The sequence below is a fragment of the Mauremys mutica genome, chromosome 2 (genome assembly GCF_020497125.1).
Source record: "Mauremys mutica isolate MM-2020 ecotype Southern chromosome 2, ASM2049712v1, whole genome shotgun sequence".
Taxonomy (NCBI): Eukaryota; Metazoa; Chordata; order Testudines; family Geoemydidae; genus Mauremys; species Mauremys mutica.
This window is the reverse complement of record NC_059073.1, coordinates 224,914,935-224,939,906: the sequence shown is the minus strand read 5'-3', so window position 1 is coordinate 224,939,906 and position 24,972 is coordinate 224,914,935. Positions and strand designations below refer to the sequence as shown.

The 24,972-nt window shown below is 41.8% G+C and overlaps 1 protein-coding gene across 1 annotated transcript in view; it reads right to left on the bottom strand.

Annotated features, from left to right (window-relative positions):
- ZNF385D (zinc finger protein 385D) overlaps positions 1 to 24,972 on the bottom strand; it is a 922,283-nt gene that overhangs the window by 867,598 nt on the left and 29,713 nt on the right. The window contains exons 3-4 of the mRNA XM_045007121.1: positions 16,099 to 16,184; positions 336 to 476 (exon numbers count right to left, since the gene is read on the bottom strand). The gene's annotated coding sequence lies outside the window, so the exon portion shown is untranslated. The remainder of the gene's footprint in view (positions 1 to 335; positions 477 to 16,098; positions 16,185 to 24,972) is intronic.

Genomic DNA, 24,972 nt, shown 5'->3' with positions numbered 1-24,972 from the left:
TCTATGTGGTATCTTGTATTATTTACCTGGGAAATGGTAATGTCAAAAGTTTGTTAAAATTGCCATCTTGAATGGTGTCTAGTAGTTGTTTGGCAGCCATGTTGGCTACCCTTCTCTTTGGAACTTTGGTGCCCTTTTGTTTGAGTTTGGCGCTCTTTTGTGGAAAGGGGGAAAAGGACTGATCAGGTGGTCACTAATATGCCTAGGGAGTAGAGAATATATAAGCACCACACATGTAGTTTAGGGTGCTGTCCTCCTTAGCAGCAGCCTGCGTTCACGTTGTCAGATCAAGAACCGCCGGAAGATCTCTGAGAAATACTACCACAGTTACTTACCTGAGAAGTAATCCTGATCCTAATCCTGGTCCAGCAGTCAAAGGTCCAAGTCCCACCTGTGCCGCCTGTCATTCCCAAGCACAGTAGTAGGTCTGGATCCAACATCTCGAGGCCAAGGCAGACGATCAGACGAACTTTGATCTGTAAAGTATAAATATCTTTATCTGTCATTTGTAGAGGGAGAGGGTTCTGGGCTTCATGCCCAGGCAAGCCACTGAGATATTTTGTCCATATACTTACCTTATGTTAAATAAAGCATCTTTTTAGGTTACCTTTTCTTGTCCCTTATCCTTATTTGCACTGAGATCAATTAGGTGATAAATCCTAATTCAGGGACAGCCATTCCTGTGACTTCTTAGCAGGGGTCCATAACATTCTTAATTTCTGCCCCCACATTGATCCATTGCAACACTAGGGCACTTTTAGTAGAGTCCACACAAGCCAGTTAGTGTGCAACATGTTAGCGCATACTAAAATTTATATCCCTCTGGTGCAGATTAACACACTGTGTAGACAAGACCTAAATCTCATTCTCAAAAGTGACTTAGCCACTTAGGATTCTCAACCTCATTTTAAAAAGAACTTAGGCACTTTTGAAAGTGTTACCCTTTACCTATGTAGAAGTTAGAGGCCAGATCCTCAGCTGACTTAAGTCAGCATAGTTCCAGTACATTCAGTGGAGCTAAAATGACTTACACGAACTGAAGATCTGGCCCTAAGCAGGGAAAACAGAGAGTTATGCCAATTACTGGGCATACAGTTATGTAATATTACTACTGAGGACCAGCAAACCCCTGCTTGAAAAAAATACACAGCCAAGACATTCACAAACCTTTTATCTTTAAACTCAGATGTTACGAGCCTCCCTGCTAAACAAGGCCTCAATCAGTCTTCTTGCAACACTGAATCCCTATCTTAAATGATCACCTCCTTATCTAGGGCAGTAGAGAGAAAAGACAACGTCTTTTCCAGATCTACTTGCAACTCCATGTGGGAGAAGTGCTTACACTAGTAGAATCCCTCAAGTTATTACAGCTCTGCTAGGGCAGAGGGGGAACATGGCTACTGGTTAGAGCTGGTAAAAGAAAATTCAAAACTAGATTATTTTCCTATTGAAAGATGTTGTTTTCATTGAAACCTACATTTCCGTGAAACATTTATCATCAGTTTTAATAAAAACTCTCAGGTCTAGGATGGATCACGCCCAAACCTACTCCAAAATAACCTATAGCACAGTGAGTAGGTCAACACCCTCCTGGGAGGTGGGAGACCCAGGTTCAAATCCCTGCTCTAAATCAGGCAGAGAGATTTAAATCTAGGTCTCCCCCATCCCAGGGAGTGCACTAATCACTGGGCTATTTGCTCTCAAATAATTCTGGATTTACTAATTTAATTAAGAAAATGTGTAAATTGAATATATCCGTATAAGAAGCTGCATAGGATATGATAACTAGTTATAGGTCAAAGGTCAAATATTTTCACCTTGATAAGGTCCCATGGTATTAAAATGCAAAATTCCTCCCATAACTTAAAATATTACCTATAAAGAGCCTCTGGCATATCAGGGGTTATGCTTTAAGGTTATAAAAGAGGTATATCTTGGGAGGATTTACAGTGGTTATTGTGACAAACGGAAAGACACATTGCTTAATAAGAATGTTTTGTTTTGTTCCATTTTAGCAGGGAGAATTCAGTCCTAGGTTTATAAGCATTATTCTTGTGGAATTATTTAAGTGGAAATTGAGACAGTAATCGGTCTGTACCACTACTCACAAATGATTTATGCATTATTGAGGGGGTTTTGGCCTCTTAAGACACATTGTTTTAAACTAGAACATATTAGTGCTATAGAAAAACAATCCTGGCTGACAAAAGGTCAAATGTTTCAAGAAAAATTAATATTTTTCATTCTTAAAACATTTTGCTTTCAAAAAGAAATGTCAGTTTTCACAGGCACTTTACCCTGAACAGTTGTTCTTGCTGAGAAAATAAGAATATTTCTTCACAAATTTTGGAACTTTCCAGATTGTTAGAGTACCGGTAAAACCATCAAAACTGAAGTTTGCACTGGTGATCAAAATTCACTCTTTCCACCAGAAACAGTTGCTTTCATTGGTGTAAACTGAAATTTGTCCGGAATGAAATTCACAAAAATACACATTGTTAAACTAAACTCTTTCCATCCCATTGAGGTTTCTGCCTGCAATAAATGAACAGGGAAGAAAAATACAGGAACTCCCATCCCTCTGTTTCCTCTAAATTTACATTCATGAGGGAAGTAGAAGTGTATTAGCAAAGCAATTGGGTCAGAAGAAACCCGATAGGATTTTTTATGAGCATATAACTTACAATGTAAATCCTTGAACATCAAGTTATAGTATTATCCATGTGATAGATCACCAGTAATGTAGAATACACTATAATAGAGAAGCAATTTACTGTCCACTTGTGTTATAGATACAGACAAATGTAGAACTACTAAAAATTCTTTTCTATTGGAAGCCTTGAGGCAGAGGACACAGTATAAAGATATATTAAAAGGTAAAGGTCACATTCTATTTGAAGCAGCAAAGAATCCTGTGGCACCTTATAGACTAACAGACGTTTTGCAGCATGAGCTTTCGTGGGTGAATACCCACTTCTTCGGATGCAAGTAGTGGAAATTTCCAGGGGCAGATTTATATATGCAAGCAAGAAGCAAGCTAGAGATAACGAGGTTAGTTCAATCAGGGAGGACGAGGCCCTGTTCTAGCAGTTGAGTGAAAACCAAGGGAGGAGAAACTGGTTCTGTAGTTGGCAAGCCATTCACAGTCTTTGTTTAATCCTGAGCTGATGGTGTCAAATTTGCAGATGAACTGGAGCTCAGCAGTTTCTCTTTGAAGTCTGGTCCTGAAGTTTTTTTGCTGCAGGATGGCTACCTTAAGATCTGCTATTGTGTGGCCAGGGAGGTTGAAGTGTTCTCCTACAGGTTTTTGTATATTGCCATTCCTAATATCTGATTTGTGTCCATTTATCCTTTTCCTTAGAGATTGTCCAGTTTGGCCGATGTACATAGCAGAGGGGCATTGCTGGCATATGATGGCATATATTACATTGGTGGACGTGCAGGTGAATGAACCGGTGATGGTGTGGCTGATCTGGTTAGGTCCTGTGATGGTGTCGCTGGTGTAGATATGTGGGCAGAGATTGCATCGAGGTTTGTTGCATGGATTGGTTCCTGAGTTAGAGTTACTATGGTGCGGTGTGCAGTTACTGGTGAGAATATGCTTCAGGTTGGCAGGTTGTCTGTGGGCGAGGACTGGCCTGCCACCCAAGGCCTGTGAAAGTGTGGGATCATTGTCCAGGATGGGTTGTAGATCCCTGATGATGCGCTGGAGGGGTTTTAGCTGGGGACTGTATGTGATGGCCAGTGGAGTCCTGTTGGTTTCTTTCTTGGGTTTGTCTTGCAGTAGGAGGCTTCTGGGTACACGTCTGGCTCTGTTGATCTGTTTCCTTATTTCCTCGTGCGGGTACTGTAGTTTTGAGAATGCTTGGTGGAGATTTTGTAGGTGTTGGTCTCTGTCTGTGGGGTTAGAGCAGATGCGGTTGTACCTCAGTGCTTGGCTGTAGACAATGGATCTTGTGGTGTGCCCGGGATGGAAGCTGGAGGCATGAAGGTAGGCATAGCGGTCGGTAGGTTTTCGGTATAGGGTGGTGTTAATGTGACCATCACTTATTTGCACCGTGGTGTCTAGGAAGTGGACCTCCCATGTAGATTGGTCCAGGCTGAGGTTGATGGTGGGGTGGAAGCTGTTGAAATCGTGGTGGAATTTTTCCAGAGTCTCCTTACCATGGGTCCAGATGATGAAGATGTCATCAATGTAGCGTAGGTAGAGAAGGGGCGTGAGTGGACGGGAGCTGAGGAAGCGTTGTTCCAGGTCAGCCATAAAAATATTGGCATATTGTGGGGCCATGCGGGTGCCCATAGCGGTGCCACTGATCTGGAGATATATATTGTCATCAAATTTGAAATAGTTGTGTGTGAGGATAAAGGCACAGAGCTCAGCAACCAGTTGTGCTGTGGCATCATCAGGGATACTGTTCCTGACAGCTTGTATTCCATCAGTGTGTGGGATGTTTGTGTAGAGAGCCTCTACGTCCATGGTGGCCAGGATGGTGTTTTCTGGAAGGTCACCAATGCATTGTAGTTTCCTCAGGAAATCAGTGGTGTCACGGAGATAGCTGGGAGTGCTGGTGGCATAGGGTCTGAGTAGAGAGTCCACATATCCAGACAGTCCTTCAGTGAGAGTTCCAATGCCCGAGATGATGGGGCGTCCAGGATTTCCAGGTTTGTGGATTTTGGGCAGTAGATAGAATAGCCCTGGTCGGGGCTCTAAGGGTACATTACTTGTTGATTTGTTCCGGTGTTGGTGTAGGGAGTGTCCTGAGTAGATGGTGCAGTTTCTTAGTGTATTCCTCAGTGGGATATGAGGGAAGTGGCCTGTAGAATTTGGTGTTGGAGAGTTGTCTGGCGGCCTCCTTTTGGTAGTCAGACCTGTTCATGATGACAACAGCACCTCCTTTATCAGCCTCTTTGATTATAATGTCAGGATGGTTTCTGAGGCTGTGGATGGCATTGCATTCTGCACGACTTAGGTTATGAGGCAAGCGATGTTGTTTTTCCACAATTTCTGTCTGTGCACGTCGGCGGAAGCATTCAATGTATAGGTCCACACTGTCATTTCGACCCTCAGGAGGAGTCCATGTGGAGTTCTTCTTTTTGTGCTGTTGGTGGGAGGGTAACTGTGTATCAGTGCGCTGTTCAGTGTTGTCCTGAAAGTATTCTTTGAGTCGGAGATGGTGAAAGTAGGCTTCCAGATCGCTGCAGAACTGTATCATGTTGGTGGGGGTGGCAGGGCAGAAAGAGAGTCCCCGAGATAGGACAGACGTTTCTTCTGGGCTGAGTGTGTGGTTGGATAGATTGACGATATTGCTGGGTGGGTTAGGGGTACCACGGTTGTGGCCCCATGTAGCAGGTAGGAGTTTAGACAGCTTACAGTCCTTTTTCCTTTGTAGAGAGGTGAAGTGAGTAATGTAGATCTCCTATCTTATTTTAGTGAAGTTCGTTTGTATGGAAGTTTGGTTATTGATGAGAGTCTCCAGGTTGGAGAGCTCTTTTTTGATGTTTTCCTGTTTGCTGTATAGGATGCTGGTCAGGTGGTTCCTCAGTTTCTTTGATAGAGTATGGCATAATCTCTCACTGTGGTCTGTGTAGTATGTAGATAGCAGTGGATTTTTTACCTTTAGTCCATTAGGTATGATGTCCATCCGTTTACATTTGGAAAGGAAGATGATATCCGTCTGTATTTGTGCAAGTTTCTTCATGAGGTTGATGGATTTCCACTCCATACAGCTAAATGCAGTGCCTTGCATGGTGTTAAGTATCAGAGGGGTAGCCATGTTAGTCTGGTTCTGTAGAAGCAGCAAAGAATCCTGTGGCACCTTATAGACTAACAGACGTTTTGCAGCATGAGCTTTCGTGGGTGAATACCCACTTCTTCGGATGCAAGTAGTGGAAATTTCCAGGGGCAGGTTTATATATGCAAGCAAGAAGCAAGCTGGAGATAACGAGGTTAGTTCAATCAGGGAGGATGAGGCCCTGTTCTAGCAGTTGAGTGAAAACCAAGGGAGGAGAAACTGGTTCTGTAGTTGGCAAGCCATTCACAGTCTTTGTTTAATCCTGAGCTGATGGTGTCAAATTTGCAGATGAACTGGAGCTCAGCAGTTTCTCTTTGAAGTCTGGTCCTGAAGTTTTGATTCTCAAAAACTAAGCGACGGTAGTGGGGCCATCAGAATTTTTGTCTCTCGTTAGATATTACTTTGTACAAATTAATCCATCAAGACTGTGAATTCAATTTATGGTGGTTGTGATTTTGTCTTTGTGGGCTAAGCAAGTGTTTGGGGGCCTAAGCAATATTGAACTTTGTACACAGTAGGCCTACACTGGACAATAGAAACCATGTCGAAGAAAGGAGGATGTCAGAAATCAGAAATCCTCAAATGATTCTATTTGAGTCATTCAGGCAAGGCTCACATATATTTAATGCCTCGTGATTGGGTGTCCACTCAGTTATTCAGGGCTGGGCAGTGAGCAATCTGACTGCATAAGACAGAGTGTTGTTCTGTAAAGTCTGTTCATCTGTCATAGTTGGCAAGATAGCTTGTGCTCACTTGTCGTGTTTATGTCTGTTTTCTCCTTAGAAGAGGCACTAGACAAACAGGGATACCCCATTCCCCAGTATGAGTTAAGTCTTTCAGCACTCCCACTCGCAAAAGAGTAGAAACCTTTGGAAAGCATGAATCTGGCACAAATTATTTCTGGGGGGCCATTCAGCTCCCATTAACTTCAATGGGAGCAGAACTGTGTCCTGTATTTTATTACTATCAGTTATCAGCATGCAGGGCCAGATTAACCCATAGGCTAATAAGGCTATAGCCTTCGGCCCTCTTATTTTTAGGCCCTACTTTAGGCTCTCCATTCCCTATTAAAGTAACAGCTAAGCGACGGTAGTGGGGCCATCAGAATTTTTGTCTCTCATTAGATATTACTTTGTACAAATTAATCCATCAAGACTGTGAATTCAATTTATGGTGGTTGTGATTTTGTCTTTGTGGGCTAAGCAAGTGTTTGGGGGCCTAAGCAATATTGAACTTTGTACACAGTAGGCCTACACTGGACAATAGAAACCATGTCGAAGAAAGGAGGATGTCAGAAATTGAAGGAGGCCAAAGAAAGATGACAAAGACAAGATGTAGTGCTGAAAGGTTCTCCTTCTCGCCTAACATTTTTTCCTCCTACTAATACTGGTGGTGAGTAAGCTAATACCAGCCCAAGTGAATCTGCTGCACCTATACCTGATAAAAAGGAGCAGACTCCTGTGACTTCTCTAGCTGCAGTCTCACCCCACTCCTCTGAAGACTTTCCCAGTGATAGTAATACAAAAATATCCTTCTCTAACGATCCAGGTGAGTGGGATATGACTTCTCAAGATCTCGTTGCATATTGGACTGAGAAGGGCTCACAGAAATGCCAGAATATAGATGCTGACTTTTCACTGACAAAGCAAGAGTACATCAATCAGAATCATTATTCAAACATTGATTTGGTCAAATGTGTGAAGTCTAACAGACAGACTGGCAAGCAAGAATGGCTCTTCTAAGAAGAAAGTGTACTCTTTATATTGCTGCCTGTTTTCTGATACCAAAAAGTGGAGAATGTTCTGAGAAGGCTTTAATGAGTAGAAGAATACTGCATACATTACCAATCATGCAATGAGTGAGAGCATACATTGTCAGTTAGCAGCTACCATGCCCAAAAGAAAGTTAGTAGCAGAATGGATACCCAAATGGAAAACCAGTTTGTGGAAGCTTGTGCTTATTGGAAGAATGTTCTCAGATGCATAGTTGAAACCGTAGCTTTTCTTGCTGAATGTGGTCTACCATTCTGTGGCTCAGATGACACTGTTGGATCGAAACGCAATGGCAATTACCTTGGCATTCTAGAGCCAATCACTAAGTTTGATTCTTTCTTAGCTCAGCACATCAATGAACACCCAAATCATGGAAAAGGCCATACATATCTATCAAAGACTATTTGCAATGAATTCATTGCACTACTGGCAAAGAAGATGCTATCAGCCATTGAGATCAAAGATGTGAGATATTTTTCAGTGTCCGTCGATTCAACACCAGATGTGTCACATGTAGATCGGCTGACCGTCATCTTGCATTATGTGCTACCCAGTGGACCAGTTGAGCGTTTCATGACCTTCATAAACACCACCAGCCACACAGGGGAGAAACTTACCTTGTACCTACTCGATTTCCTCACCAAAAATGGGATTGACATCAGCCTCTGTTGTGCCCAAAGCTATGAGAATGCAAGTAATATGAGTGGCAAATATGCAGGGATGCAGGCAAAGATAAAAAAGTGCAATGCGTTGGTTGATTACATACCATGCGCTGCACACTCACTCAACTTTGTTGGCCAATCTACTGTGGATTGCTGTGTTGAAGGGGGGGTTGGATTTGTCCAAGAATTGTACAATTTTTTCTCTGCATCAACTAGTCGTTGGATGATTCTTCGAGATTCACTACCAAAGGGATGCCCAGTGCCCAAATCACTCAGGGACACAGTGGAGAGCCAATGCTGAAGCTGTGAATCCAGTTGTTCTGGAACACCCCCAAAATCTTTGAAGAACTAGAGAGCATCAAGGATGATGAATCTCAAAAATCATCACCAAGAAAAGATGCAAAGATCCTGAGTGATGCAACGTGCACTTTGGAAACTGGTATTTTGTGTGAGGTCTAGAATGATATACTTCAGCCATTCAGCAGGTGCAGTCTCAGCTTGCAAAGTGCTCAGACTGACTTTTCCACTGCTGTAAACCTAATGAGAAGTCTTGGAACTGTTCTTCAACAAATGTGGGATAGTTTTGATGAGTATGAAATTCAGGGGGCTGCAAGGACTGCTAACCATGAGTATAAGTCAGCCAAATGTCACAAAAGACAGAAGACATGCAATGATGCAACTGCCCACCCATTGAGTGACAAGGAGGCCTTCAGAGTTAATACCTTCATCAAAATCATCGACAACTGAAGAGTTCATTAGAACATCGGATCGAGGATTACAAAAATATTGACAAAACCATTAGAGTACTGACAAATTTTTCACTTAACATTTAAAGTTCTGAAGTCAGTGAAGGTATCAAACGTGTTTCAGAAGTACCCAGACAATCTCCAAGTAGATTTTACTAAAGAATTTCTTCAAATTGTTGATTTCCCATCACTCTCAGATATAGAGAGAAAAGACGACAAAAGCAAATCTATTTGGATGTACTGAGTTATTACTGAATCCAATAAGGTAGAATGTTTCCCAAATGTTGAAACTGCATTACGGCTGTATTTGTCACTAATGATCACTAACTGTAGTGGAGAACATTCCTTCTCTCTTCTAACAAGGGTCAAAAATGTCCACCAATCCACCATGACTCAAGAGCATCTCATTGCTTTGCCCCTCTTGAGCATTGAAAATGAAATTGTCAGGTCTTTGAATGACGATGTCATCATTCATGACTTTGCCACGGGGGGAGGAGGAGGAATTGTTTGTTTGAAGAACTGAGTGTAGTGAGAGTAGAATAAACTTGTTAATTTTACATAAATAAATAATATGTAAACATGAATGTAGATAAATGTGTGATGACTTCATAATTGGTTTTGGTGATATGTAATTCATACTTAGGCCCTTCCCTCCCATTAGCCATAGGCCCCCATAACCTTGGTCCAGCCCAGTCAGCATGCTAGGCACTTTACAGTGTACAGACTAAACACGAAGTTCCTGTGCCAGGCCCCTTAAAAGGGCTTGACCTTGCAGAGTACTGAGCATTCTGGTCCTAGTCCAGTAAAGCACTTATACATGCACTTAATATCAAAAAGGTGACTGATCCCACTGAAATAAATATCGTTTTATCTGAGCCCTCTTGAGCAGTATCTGTTTTCACACCTGTCTGTAAGGTGCCTAGTAATGTTACTATTGTCTATTATTAACACTGATTTATCAATGGGAACACTCACATGCTTAAAGTTAAGCAAAGCTTAAGGGCTTTCTTAGATCGGGTCCAGAGCACTCAGCACCTTGCAGGAATAAGCCCTGAATAGGCAACATACAAATAAAAGAGATGGGGAAGGGAAGTTTCTGGAGAGGTATGAGAGGAGTACAAAGCTGAATTCTGGCAGCGGGGGGTGGGGAGTCACATGAGGACTAGTACTGACAGAATAAGGGATCAGTTAAAGACCTTGTGGGGAAGGGGAGGAAGGGCAGGGCAACAATACACAATGCAGTATTGTTAACTCTCATGCTACTGGTACTAGGTTTTTCTGAAAGCCCCAACCACTGGAATCGTGTTATTATAGGAGAATCTCAGTTCTTTTTATGTATTTTTAAAGAAGTTTCTGTTCCTACCAGTTGTCAAGAAAAGCTTGAAAACATGAACCTTAAAGGCTCAGAAATGAGAAGGCAAATAACAAAACCCCTATATTTTTATATAGATAGATAGATACACACACACACACACACCCTGACTTTGGTGGGTTTGACTTATGATGTTTCAATGCTCGATGCTGCCAATATTGCAACAGGCCTGGGCTAGGGTTGGTCCTGGAGTTGCACAAGTTATTTTCACCAAGTGTGTCATCTTTCACTAGCTCAGCTGTAGTGGCTCCTCTAGGTGGCCAAAGAGCTGAAGAATATGGGGCACAATGCTATGTTTTGTATAACTATCCCAAGAGATATGATCACCCTAGGCAATACTCTACCTGCAAGAGTCTCACAGGGTTGGGATGGAGTTCATCCATGTAGGCCTGTGCCTTGCTCAGTAGCAGAATCTTCACAAAAAGGTTTGTATGGAAATTTTTGGGAAGAGGAAATGAAAGTAGTGGAGGTGTCTTTTCTCCATGGTGTGCACCTTGTTCCAGATCCACTAGAATTTCACTTCTTTGCCCTCGGATGTGAAGTGCTATATTAGGAACCAATTGTGCAAACACTCCCACATGATTTTAGTTGTGTGCTGAATTGTTTGGAGCATTAGGTTCACAGACAGCACATCAAAGTGTCCATTGAAAACTAACAACATGCTAGAAGTACAAATATTTTTGGACTCGAAGAATGGCTTCTTGTACTTAAAAAGAAAAGGCACAGGTTTAACATGAAGACATTTAGTGATTAAAAGGTAAATGAGTAAGTTATTAATATTATGAAAATTACTGCAGAAGATTTTCAAACGTTCTCTAAGTACGTATTAATACTGCAACAAGACTGAGGACAGCATCTCGAAAGGTGGATTTACTAAAGCATTTAATTAAAATTGGATTTAAATTCTGAAAACATAGGGAGTTTTCATTCTCAGGCAGAAAAAATTAGCTGCCTTAAAAATTCCTTTTAAAGCTTTTCTTTATTTTTAAACCACAACTAGCTTTCCTCATTGTACTGGCTCTCAGCATGCGGCCCCTTCTGCTGTCTCAACCTTCAGAAGGTATTTCAAACAGTGGAAAGGTTTAAAAAAAAATCACCTCAAGCCATTGACTATTATTGTTTCCATTCCCACCCAGTGATTTCATAAGTGCTAATCACGCACCATCTCATCATGCAAGCTGGTAGATGTCAGGGTAGCTCCTTAAGCACATAATAGGTAGAATGCTTAGAATCTCTCAGAGGGCAGATTTCTTATTCTGCTTGAGTCATGCTAACCCCAATGCACATGTGCACTCAATGAAGTCTGCTAAGTGAAGCAACATATAGTCAAGCTGATGGGCCAAAACTCTCAAATTTGAGTGCCTAAAAATAGGCAAATCTATACTCAGGCCTCTAACTAATTGACCTGATTTTAAGAGGTGATGAGCACCTCCAGCTGGTACTGTGTCAAGAACCAAGGTATAGGCAGTCCAGTTCAGTGGTTAGAGGCACAGGCAGTGAGTCTGAGGCGGGGGGTCAAGCCAGAGTCAGCAGCCAAGGGCTGAGCCGGAGCCAGTAGTCAAGGGACCTGAGGACAGGGTGAGGAACAAGGCAGATCCCTGACCTGCTCCTGATGCAGACCTCACCTTGTCCCTGGTATTCCTTCCAGGCTTAAATAGTAAATTTGAGCCAATCAGAAGTCATGGGAAGGGCTGTCAGTTTTCAATACCATGAGCAGCAATACTTCCAGTGACTTGTCTTCAAGGATGTATGATGAGTTGACTATGGCTGCCTGGTAGAAGCATGAAGCACAGCCTGGTGGAAGCATGAAGCACTGGTTCAAGTCCCAAAAATCCTGACACATGAACTTGCATGGGAGTTGAACACCTCTGGAGAGAGGAGGGGAAAAAAACAGTAATTATTTAGATGCCCAAATATGGATGTAAGTGCCAACATTAAGGCACACAAATTTGAAAGTGTTGGCCTCCGCTCCACACACATCTCATTAACAGTCTTTCCTTCCACTATATTTGGTATTACACTGACATTTTGAAGTAAGGTTGAACAGGATTCCCTTTGGGATCCTCTAAAACCACTCCCAAATTACTATACATTAGCTGCAGAGCAACCTAAGGTTAAAGGCAGTCAAAATATGACTTTATTCCAACCAAATTTTTAACAATTTTGGAATATCAACTAAAAACTGCAACAAAGTTTTCCACAAAAAATACTTTTAATGAAAATATTGCCTTTTTTTGACCAGCTGTAACTGAGGTGTTACTATATCACAGAAGCAGAATACCTACATAACTGTCCCAGAATCCAGTACTCCTTTATTCCTTAAGAAAGAAAAGGTATTTATTTATTTTTACCTTTGAAATATCAGAAATGCTAGCCAGAACATCCCTGGAGGGCATCCTATCTGACTTAAAGGTGCATATTTTTAGCTAAAAGGGAATGGGTGCTGAATCTATAACAAAGACACTTTTTCTCCAAAATTTTAGTCATAGTCGTTAAATAGGTGTTAAGAAAAGAAAATCAGAATTTCAAACAGTCTGACTAAAATCTCTTCCCCTTCAATTGCTCAATTTTAATTCCCCAAATGCCATAATTTCATTAGCTCTCTAGTCAGCATGGTCTTCAGAGTAGACAACACTTGAATTTCTAACATATCAGAAACATGAGCAGAAGAAGCCTGCTGGGATTTCAATATATATTTAAAAAAATATAAAGGAGCATAATCCCACTTTCCAAGTTACATTTTAAGGACCATTTCTGGCTCCTTATTCTATTGTACCATAAAGCGTACCATGTACCAACTAGAAGGCTAAATAGCAAAGTATGGGTATGTCTATACTCCAGAGACTAAACCGACATAAACTCATCGCATAGACAAAGCCTAAACTAACTGAATGGTTTTCCCATCAATCTAGCAATGCCAACTCCACGAGGCCCTGACTCATTTTTTAATTCAGCCCTTAATCCAGTTCCTTCATTTTTACTCTATTGAGGTCAAATGGAAGGACCTCCAGATTATATATTATTTTAAAAAGTTAATACTTTGCATTTACATAATTTCTTCTGTTTGACAATCATAAAGAGCTTTACAAATATTAACCAATTAACTCTCCAGAAATAAGAGGGATAACTGAAATATAGCCATTCACTGTGTGATAAGAAGCAGCTGTGAATAGCACACAGAGACACCATATAACAATTAAGGGTAAGAAGTGAAAAATACCATAACCAAATGAAATTGTAGTAGGGAGACAGATAGGGAGAAAATTACTACTTGAACTGGAATTTGTCTGGAACATAAGGATTAACACTTACCCTCTGAAAATTACAACAGCTTTAAGTACTGATCTCTTGTGGTCATTTCCTTTAAATAGCCTTTTGAAAGACATCGGCACACTACTACTGAGCACCATGTTGGGATATTATTAGTCCACTAGTGACTCAGAGGGAAGAATCACCAACACTACTTCCTGCTATGCCAAAAGTCCTTTAAGAATTATGGAATTTGGAGACCTTCAAAGTGAAGCTTACGCCTTATTTCTTTGCATGAAGCTTTAATGACTGTTTGAACTACTGAAGTAGAGTATAGAGATATTTTATGAAATCCTTAATTTATAAAAAGCTACCCTGTGCAACTTTTGTATTTCTTTTCATTAGCACAAACTGCCTAGGTTCTGGGGCAATGGACATCACTTAATAATTGTCTCAGAACCAAATCCTGAGGGCCTCACTCAAATTCTCAGGGCAATTTTACTCAAGTAAATTCCCACTGACTTAAGCAGAAACTTCAGGATGACCCTACAACCAAGGTTTTTGAGAATAGAAGCCCAAAATTAGGCTCCTAAATATCCATATTTAAACACCAAAATTACCTTATACTCCTTGCTTAATACACGCTACTTTGTGGCTTGTTATATCTTTTAATACACTTTTTCCACAACCATATTTATTCCAGTAGAACCAGACATTAGCAGTAAAGTTCTCTCTCACTATGTATAATTAATTTAAAAACATAATATACAGTATTTTGCAGTTGCTGGTGCAGAACATTCAGGACCTGCCCTATATTAGCATTTCAAAGCCAAAAAACCTGCCAGGCCATGACTAATAATTTAGAACAGGTTGCTTTCATCCTTCTCTTTCATATACTATTTTGTTGCACTCACTGGGACAGAGGATCCTTGGCAAAGGGTCCCCAGTTCTTTGCAAACAACTCTTACTTCAGACCCAACAAACTCACTACACCAAACATGTCTTGCAGAATATTTATCAATAAAGAGTAACATGTAAGGTATTTACAGAAAGCTCATAACTTGTCAAGCTTCATAATCATTGCAGGATGTAAATCAGGTAATATATAAGGATGGACTTGGTCAGGAAAAAATGAATTCGCTGTGGGTCTGAACACAATTATTTATCAGTTTCTAGGACTCTCAGAAATATAGTCTGAATCCCTTACACCAGTGGTTCTCAACCAGGGGTCCTGGGCCCTTTGGGGGCCGTGAGCAGGTTTCAGGGGGTCCTCCAAGCATGGCCAGCATTAGACTTGCTGGGGCCAAGGCAGAAAGCCAAAGCCCTACAGCCTGGGGCTGAAGCCTGGGGCTCTGAGCCCTGCCACCTGGGGCTGAAGCCAAAGCCTGAGCAAGTTAGCTTCGCAGGGGCCCCAGGCAATTGTCCTGCTTGCTACCCCCTAATGCCAGCCATGGCCTTTATATGCAAAAAACCAGCTGTTGTGGCACAGGTGGGCCGTGGAGTTTTTATAGCATGCTGGGGGTGGGCTCAGATAGAAAAAGGTTGAGAACCCCTGACTTACACAAACCAAAACTTCCACTTAAGAGGAAAGTTAGCCAATAGCAACATGGGCTGTTTAAATTACATCCTCTTCCTACAAAACTCAGAACTTGATGCTTCCCTGAGGTGAGTGAAAGGGAACAGAAGTGGGCAGAAAGACAAAACTGTTGAGGGCAATGACTGTTATTTACTATATGTTTGAACAGAGCCCAGCACCGTAGTGCCTTGATCTCAACTGGGACCACTAAGCACTACCCCAGGCCAGCTACTAACAACGGGATGAGAAGCATAGACATTTAGGTGTTATTGCACCATCAATGCATGATTTCTCCACTCTGGGCACTCCCAGAAGCCCCTTTGCATCCACTACATATAACCAGGCACCATCTCTTCTATGCGTCTCACTCCATCCCCCCTTCAACTGCATAGGAGGAGTGAGGGGAGAAGCAGTAACACTCAACTTTGAGAACGTCAGTGAAAGCAACATGCACACTGTACCTGACAAAGGTGCTGATTGTGAGAGACACTGCAACTCCTGCAAGGTGCTGAGCACCCTCAAGACCCTGACTTGACTAGCAGAAGAATGTACTTGGCAAATCCCCCCGCCCCCCAAAAAGGTTTTCAGCACCTAGCAGCATCAGTTCTTTGAGCAACACGAATTACTCTTTTCCTGGAGTCATACAATGTCATAACACGTTGTAGAGATGAGTATAGATGACAATATAATAGCAGTTGCTTTCAAAGCATTTCTGAAGAGACATTCATATCACTTTAATGCATCTCTATATCATAATACATTGCACAGTAATTAGAAAAAAATACTTAACACGGGGTAAAATCATGCCCTTAGATGCACATGTGCACCTCCCACAGGAACCTTGTGTATACATCCCAGGACAGAAATTGGTGCAAAGCATTTATACAAGCTACCTTAGAGACAACCAAATAACTCAGTGTGAAAATTACCGGTATATCTTCAGGCTGTGTGTGATGGTAATTCTTACTCTGATGCTTTAGCTCCTCCTTGTGGCAAGTAGTAGTTTTAATCTCTACTGGATACAAAGAACATTGTTTTAAGTCTTGCTTTTCCTTCATTATTCTTATTACAGAAAATTAAATCTCACCAAAAATACAATAATACACTATGAGGCAAGAATGATTAGTTCTGAGGATAATGAAAATAGAACAAAGACAGCATTAGTCTAATAATTGCTATTAGTCACAAATGGGTACTTTCGTAACATGATGTAGCTAATCTGTATGTTCATAAAAGCCACTCTGTGTTCAGATATAAATCAGCTATTTCAGAGAATGAGCTTTGGACAGAGATATTTGAATTAAAATAGCCTTTCACGGGCACAATAGCTGTCCTTTTCCCCCTTGGTGCAAGATATCCAGCAACACACATTATATTACGTCAAAGAATTCCAGTTTATGTTCTGTCAAGCAAAATGTAACAAGCCATGGTTGTAGTTATGTAAATGTCTTTCTTGATGTTATAAGGAATAACACATTACGGTGCAAAGTATGTGCCATGTTTATTTAAGAATATTAACTCCAAGATGACAAATGTCTTTTTTTTTTAATTACAAATGAATTATAGAACAGAAAATATATTTTTAGTTATTTTTTTTCAGTTTGTGTACTTTTTGCATGACAGCTTTGTATGTTCCATCAGTTTCACTTCTGCACTGAGTGTTTGCTTTACTTCCCTTTCTTATGTACTAGAATGAGAATATCAGCTTGCTCATGCATGGCTCTAGAATCTCACATACTCACTCTTTCAGACACTGAGTAAAACAACTGTGCAACCACAGCTGGTTTACAGTTTTTTTGGTTTCTGCTGTATAACTCTCTCTCAGTTAAGTTATTTAATGTATGCATTTGCAAACAATGCTTTTAATAGATAATGTATAGGTCTTGTTTTAAACAGTTTTGTTTTGTTTTTTACTAATGGATGCCTTCATTTTTAGTTTCTTTGGATCAGGACAAGTAAATTGCCTAGTTTAGAGATGTTACAAATCCACAACTTAATTCATCCAATTATTCACTAATGGCTGTCAGTACCTGCAAATATCTGATATGATCCTCTGGTACTTCTGGGGAGACCAGAGGCAAAGGAAAGAAGCAGCAGCGGGTGGAAATAGGCAGGTGGTCTCCCCAACCCATAGGCAGAGAAGAGCAGTGGATCTAGGAAGCAGAAGGGGCAGGCACTGGCCTCCAGCTACTTCCCAGAGCTGCCTGTGCACAGCACAAGACAAAGGGCTGTTTCACATTTTCACTGATGTCCCCCACCAGGCCCACAAACACTGCAGAGGTCAAGAAAAACAGCCAAACCAAAAAACCTTAGGAAAACTTGGCTAAATTTGAGCAGCTATTCAGAGGATTCTGTGAAATTGAACAAATCGTAAGTTGACAGTGTCCCTTTACCTACTCAATTAGCACATGAGCAATTGCATAGGCTATAAAAGGGATCAATCAGTCAATACCTCTGACTTTCAGGAAGCTGTAACCCTTCTCACAGAAATTCTGCCATTGAGTAATATTTCTCACAGCACCACATAACTTACAAGTGGCCCTACCATTAGCTCCTGCAGCAGAAAGTGCAAATCTCACATCTCCCGGTCTGCTATAATCAATGCTTTGACACTCGTTACAGGCAGAGGGAGCAAACCACCCATGGGAGGGAATAGAAATGTAAGGGGACTGTTGGCCCCTTACTAAGACTCAGCAGGTTTTCTTTTTGGTTGCTAGCTCCCAGTACCAAAAGAAAGGGGAAGGGTTGATGGGAAATCAGGACCCTGAGACTAACAGTCCCCAGGAACAATGGGGAGAGGCCAATGCTCCAGGTCAACCTGACGGACAGGTCAGGCAGGCTAATGAATGAGTCGGGGGGGGGGGGCAATGGGGGCCTGTGCTCCGGGTGAGCTGGAATTACCTGGAACAGAGTGGGTTGAGGTCAGGGGGGCTGAGCTAAGGAGAGAGCAGGAGTCTGAGCTGAGCTGGGGAGCAGAGCTGTGCCAGCCAGAGAGAACCAGAGAAGCAGCCCAGGGAGCAGATCAGTGCTGGGAGCAGAGCCACAGAAGCAGCCCAGAGAGCAGACCTGTGCTGGGAGGAGAGCTGCAGCAACCAGAGCCAGAGGGGCCAGAAAAAGCAGCCCAGGAGGCTGGAGGCAGAGCTGCATCAATGCTGAGGCAGAGTGGAGCTGAGCTGGAGCAGTCTGGAGCTGGCTGCAGTGAGCAGCTGGGAAGAGTGAGGGGGGACCCTGGGCAGGAGGCCCAGTGCAGGGAAATGTCCCTGGACAAGAGGCCTTTCAGGCCAGACTCAGGGGGATCATAACCCCAATGGGAGGGAGGGGGGGAGGCTGATGCTGGGAAGAAGGGTCCTGCCACCTAAAGCCTGAGAGCATGTGGCCACCTCCAGAGCAAGTGTCTGACCCGCAGCATCCCTGCAGCACAGCCAGGGCCTGAGAAGGAAGCCTGGGACTTGTGAGGAACAGACTGAACTGCCCTTACATTCCAGAGGCGCTGGTTGTGAGGTCTCCTTGCCACAGAGCGGGGTTACGTATTTTCTTTTAACCTTTCCCATGTTTTCCTTATTATTTTAAATGATTTCTGTTTGATAAATTGTATTTGCTTTGAACTGTAAGTAATGATCAGTGACTGGTCAGGGAAACATCCAGTGCAGAGAGAGCACCTCGGAGTGGGGACACTCTAGCCCCTGCCCTAATTGACCACAACAAGGTTGGGGGTCGAGCCCCCCAGGAATCCTGGGCCCAGCCTTGTTGGGGTTACAAGGACTCTGACAAACAGGAGAGTGGAAGGAGAGCTCTTGAGGTCAGGCAGACCTCTGGGTAAAGGAAGTGGGTGCAAGGACTCAGATCCTTTCACTAGCCCATTTCCCCAGGGTAGTGTATAAATCAGGAAAGTTCTGCACAATAGCAGGACCATTCCCCTGCTTACAGAAATGATCCATTGATGAGGAAGCTGCACAAGCCACACTCCCACACCATGGGCTGGAAAAGGAGGATTGGAGAATAATCCATTTCATGATTGCTCTGTACAGGCAGGGATGTAGACACAGCCTGTGAGTAAACCTCTTCTATAGCTGTGTGTCTCAGTCTGTAAGCCAGGGAAAGCCTGCATCTCTGGGTACCGCAGGACAGAATTCCTTCTGTTTACTTGTCCAAATCCTCTCTCTTCTCTGTTAAGGAGATTACTGAGAAAGGACAGGGGAGAAAAAACTGAGGAAAAATGGTATCTCACATTTTGAGAAGCCATTATGTCTCACAAATCAGCAGCGGTGCTGGAACAACTTTTATATAGGGGGCGCTGAAGATGGAAACCACGTATTTGAGTTGTTACTACTACTTCAACCCAGGGAATGTGGCAGCATCTCCAGCACCACTAGTTCCAGCACCTACACAAACCAGTGTTCAGAAGCTTGCTAATAGTAATGTATAGCTTGTGTGGCTAACTACTGTAGCTTCTGTGGTACTCGTATTATGACCTACAATAGTTAACTCATTTTGTTTTTAAATGCATTTATTTGGGAGACTTAGTGGCACATTACAGGTTTACAGCCCCTACAGGACACTGAAATCCTCTTTTTCCAGTGGAACAAATACAGCTTCCATACATCACTGTATTTCAAAACCATGCCCTGAAAGGACCAACTCTACGCCTGAAAGCTTAGTTCACTCCCTCAGCCAATCCAGGCTGTGTACACACTATAGCTTAGGTCTGTATAACTTATTTACACCCCTGAGTTACATAACTTACCACCCTGAGCAATGTAAATTACCCCAACCTAAGCACCAGTGTGGACAGCACTATGTCAGCAGGAGAGCTTCTTCCGCCAACATAGCTACAGCCACTCGTGGTAATTAAGGAATTACCAACGGGTAATCAAGTCAACGGGAGAGCTCTCTCACATTAGCACTGCTAGTGCCGATGCTTTAAGCCACAGTGTCACAGTTGTATCAATGCAGCTGCTCCGCTGTAAGCTCCATAATGTAGCCATAGCCTCAATCATTAGCCTCCCTGTACCGCCAGCCAAGGAATGTGCCAGTCGCAGTCATGCCAATGAATGTTTGGGACATCTGCTCCTGAAGCCACCATCTCATTTCATACAGGCTACCAGACAGCCAGAAGAGAAAAAATGTTTATTCTCACTACCAATCTCAGCTGGATTTGAACCAAGGACCAGACCTAGAAGTCAGTTTGTTTTCAGTATGGTCGAGGTATGTTCCCCATATGCATTTCATTGCCCTATGTACAGTGCCCACTCCCAAAATGATTCCTATGTTCCCCAACAAACCCCACTCAACATGCTGGCCCTCCCCCACCTCTGTACTGCCACTCTCTTGCCATATCCAGCTTTAAAAAGTTGATATGTATCAATATATGTTAACACCAGAATATAGTAAAGACAGCATTTGAGGATGAGCATTTTGAGGAGCAGGCTGTGGTAGGGGCTATGAGGAGTAAGGCTATGCTAGGAAGAGAATATGAGGGAAACCTGTTCATATGGGGGGGGGGATGAGGGGAGCAAATGGGATCCTGAAGGGAGAAAAGGAGTAGCATTGCAGGGGAATGAGGGCTCGTGTATCATTTTCCCTATTAGTGTTAATATACATTTATTTAAAAACCTGGGAATTTCCCCAGAACAAAACCCATATGTTTACAGTGAGTTTTGTTCAACAGACAATCCCACCAACATAATCTCTACAATCTAAGCAACACCAATTCAATTATTCCTCCTCCCCAATCTACAGTATGCACCATCATTCCTTCTTACGCTCACCCATTACAATACACATATCCCCTCCAACACAATCAGCAACAAATGTGCAGCCTTAACTCTGACCCCCAACAGTCACCCACCAACCCACAAGCAACACCATCTTGAGAGCACAAATACATAAATTAATGACATTTAGTATGGCAAAAATACAAGTATGTGTATGAACACCTAGAATTTTTTTAAAGACCCTTCACCCAAATGGTAGATGGATTTTTAACCATGCTTTAGAGAATCGCAAGCATCCAATATTCTGGATTATCCAACTGCATCATTGTTCCCATTGTTCCCTCTTGGCTTGGGCCCCAATTCATCACTGCCTTATTCCAGTTGTGTGCCAGTATAACTCCATTAAAATCAGTGAAGATACACCAGTGGAAAACTGGGGTAAAGCAGCAGATTGGGCCCTTTGTTTAACTTCTAAAACATTATATGTAACAAGGGAACAGAAATTAAGAGCCAGATCTTCAGCTGCGTAAATCGCCTGAACTCCACTAGCCTGACCTCAGAGCATTGACCTAACTTGTGCCCTGCTGACACCCTTTCTATGGGCTTAGTGGCAGCCGGGAAATAGCAGCTATGGTTCCGCCCACCACTGGCTAGGCTTCAGCAGAAGAGGCACAGAACCTGTGTAATTAGCTCTGTGCACGCTATTGGTGTTCCCTGGGGGGAGCCATCGGACAGTTTTGCAGCTAGTTTGAGCTAGCACAGCCGGTGCAAAGCATTGGGAAACTGAACCCTTATTTTCAAGAGTATGGTTACTGCCTATATATGGTTGTATAAATTGCCACCGTTTTGGATAAGAGTTAAAATGTAAGGAAAAGAAAATTAAGGAAAGACAAGCTTCATCTTTGCCAAATGCTAAAATTAATAGGAATTTTTAAAACTATGTATCTGTAAGTCTACAAAAGAAGAATACAGAATTTCAGCAATGGCATTATGACTAAGAGCTCAGAGAAAGCCTAGACTTTGCAAAGAATAAGGAACACCAATTTGTCAGCCCTGTATGAAACATGTATAGGTATGACTGAAGAAGCTGCATTTGGAAGCTTTTTTCTGTTACTCTTGGGGAAATCAGTTCTCACTCCTTTACTTTCTTATATGGAAATATCAAAGCTTGAATACTTGCACATTTGTGGTACAAATTTAAAGAAATTAGTGAAAACAATCTTACCACCACCCCCCACCGCCACCCAAAAGTGCTGCAGTTTAAGAAAATGATATTTAAAATAAAAATGGACTACTTAGTGTTACTGATCCTTTTTAGAACAAAAACTCATTTATACAGTGTTCTCGCTGCATGAGCATTAACATCTAATTTTTGCCTCAAAAAGATTAGTGCCTACACCAGGCAATAATTTTTTACCCTTCTGTTTCCTTCCTTGAAACACTACTTCATGTTTAATTTGGAGTCAAATGTCAAGGAAAGAGAAAGATCAGTTGTGAATATTCCAGGCTAACAAAAAACCTCAAATCCTTGATTCAAAGTTTTACTTTATATACCTACGGTTTCCCAGTAGTCCCATTTCTCATTCAGAATTTGAATAATCTTTACAATTTGTATTCCCCAAAACTCAGATTTAATGAGTTAGTCGGTATAGAAAAAGAAATAACAGCTGCAGCTTATCCCGCTGTGCTATTCAGTAATGACAATGTTATACCACATTAGTAATTGTGACATTAATAAAAAGAAGCCCATAGGATTAGCCAGTGACAGCTGACTTTAGTCAAATGTAGGTCATGCTTTGTTTGCTCAGAGCTGGGTAATAAATTTCCAGGTAAGTGCTCTCATGTGTCACACATATTTGCCAGGAGCATAATTTCAGCCACACTAAATGATCCACATTTTTAAATTTCCGTAAGCCGTTTCTAAATTATTGTTAAGCATTTAATTCCACTGCAGCATCTTATAGGCTACTTAAAGTTATTAACTCGTGTGACACTACTGTGTGTTTCTTTTCTCGTGGCAGTTAATAGTATCTTGATCTCATTTCCCTTTCACCTTAAGCTATCTGAGACTCTGAAGTATGAGTATTTAACAAAAGATTCTTAGCAAGGAACCAAACCCAATACATTTTCCTGCACTAGCTAAAGGGGAAAACACCATTTGGACTCCATCCAAGCAGCAGCAAGATATTTTCCACCACGTAAGGGAGGCTTTTAAAAAAAATGAAAGGAAATGAAGGTGATGCCTTCAATTAATAGTACAAAAGATCCTATCTCCATCTCTGTTATTTTGGCAAGCCCTCAAAATTTGGATTTAAAACAGACCTTTAAACATATTCATGCTCTACTCTCAATATAAATGTACAATACACATATCTTGAACTTAAAAGGCCAAATTCTGCCCTCAGACTCACTTCAGTGGGAAAGAACATGTGTAACAGAGAGCAGAATTTGACCTTAACATTGTAATCTTACCTCCTCCTCATTTACTAATTGTATGATAGTAACAATTAGAGGCGTCAAACAAAATTGGGGCCCCATTGTTCTTGGTTTCATATAAGCACAGTGAAAGACGGTCTCCCTGCCCTGAAGAAATAAAATCTAAATAGAGAAGACAGAAAAATGTAGTTATTCCATCCATTTTACATATGGTGAACCGAGATGCAGAGAGATGACGTGACTTGCTCAAGGTCACACGGGAAGTTTGTGGCAGGGTCAGGAATTGAACCTGGTGTCCTGAGTTCAGTTTGAGAGAGAGTCTTCCAGAGTGGGGCAGTGCTGCTATGGAACTGTTTGAGCTCTGTGCATGGATCTCAGGAGCACATTCATATCCATAATTAAGCACTTAAAGGTGTGGGAGGAGAGGGGACTGCACAGCACAAAGACCCACCCTATTTTTTCACTAAGTGGGTAAATATGGAGAGATTATCTAGTTTGAGGCACCCAGCTTTAAAGTCTTTTTTTCCACAATTCAAGGACTTTTTTGTTGTTGTTTTAAACAAATAAAGTGAAAGAATTGACACACTGATAAATTCACGTTAGTAATAGCTTTAGGAAAAAACCTAAGACAGTTGGATATTAAAGAATGTTAAGCTCTCTATTATCCTGAGTAATTAAGAAAGCTAAAGCTCTGATACAATTACTGTATGACAGAAAGCCATATGAATCTGAAGTCTGGAGTTTTCTGTAAGGAACTAACAAAATCAAAACATTTTGCTGTCATTTTTTATTATAACCATGAAGTAACAGCAATGCTTTAAAAGGGTCCTTTTTCTCTTTTGAAGGACTTCATTTGTACCTGCAACCCTTTCTTGTTAGCAGACAACTCAGTGTGAAGTTGTGGATATATTTTTAAAAGAAAATTTACTTCAAAGGAGGTGCTGGTTCCCAGGAGGTGCTGAACACCTTTGGTCATCATTGACTTCAAAGGGAATTGACAGTGGTCAGCACTTAGCAGTGCCGAGATGTAAATCTATATTGCCTATTAAATTATCACATTACCTAGTAGTTTTTCACACGAGACATTCTATTTAGTAAAAAAAACAGGAGTACTTGTGGCACCTTAAAGACTAACAAATTTATTGTAGCATGAGCTTTCGTGAGCTAAAGCTCACTTCTTCGGATGCATCCGAAGAAGTGAGCTTTAGCTCACGAAAGCTCATGCTACAATAAATTTGTTAGTCTTTAAGGTGCCACAAGTACTCCTGTTTTTTTTGCGGATACAGACTAACACGGCTGCTACTCTGAAACCATTCTATTTAGTGCAATTCAAACATGCGAGTGCAAAAAGACACTCTCAGAAATAGACATGTGAGGACAAATTCTTCTCTCAGTCATAGCCACCAACCCCACTGATTCCAATGGGTGTTGCATACGCACAGCTGAGGGCAGAATCTGACCCACCCTTTTGAAAGAAACAATTTTGGGCAGGCTGCCTATTGCTTCTGCCTTCTGGTTGATCTGTGGGGAACCTCTCTGAATAACACTGTGCTCCCCCTAACTGTGCACCAGACACAGGAGCATCTGAAGAAGTGTTTTTTTTACCCATGAAAGCTTATGCCCAAATAAATTTGTTAGTCTTTAAGGTTCCAC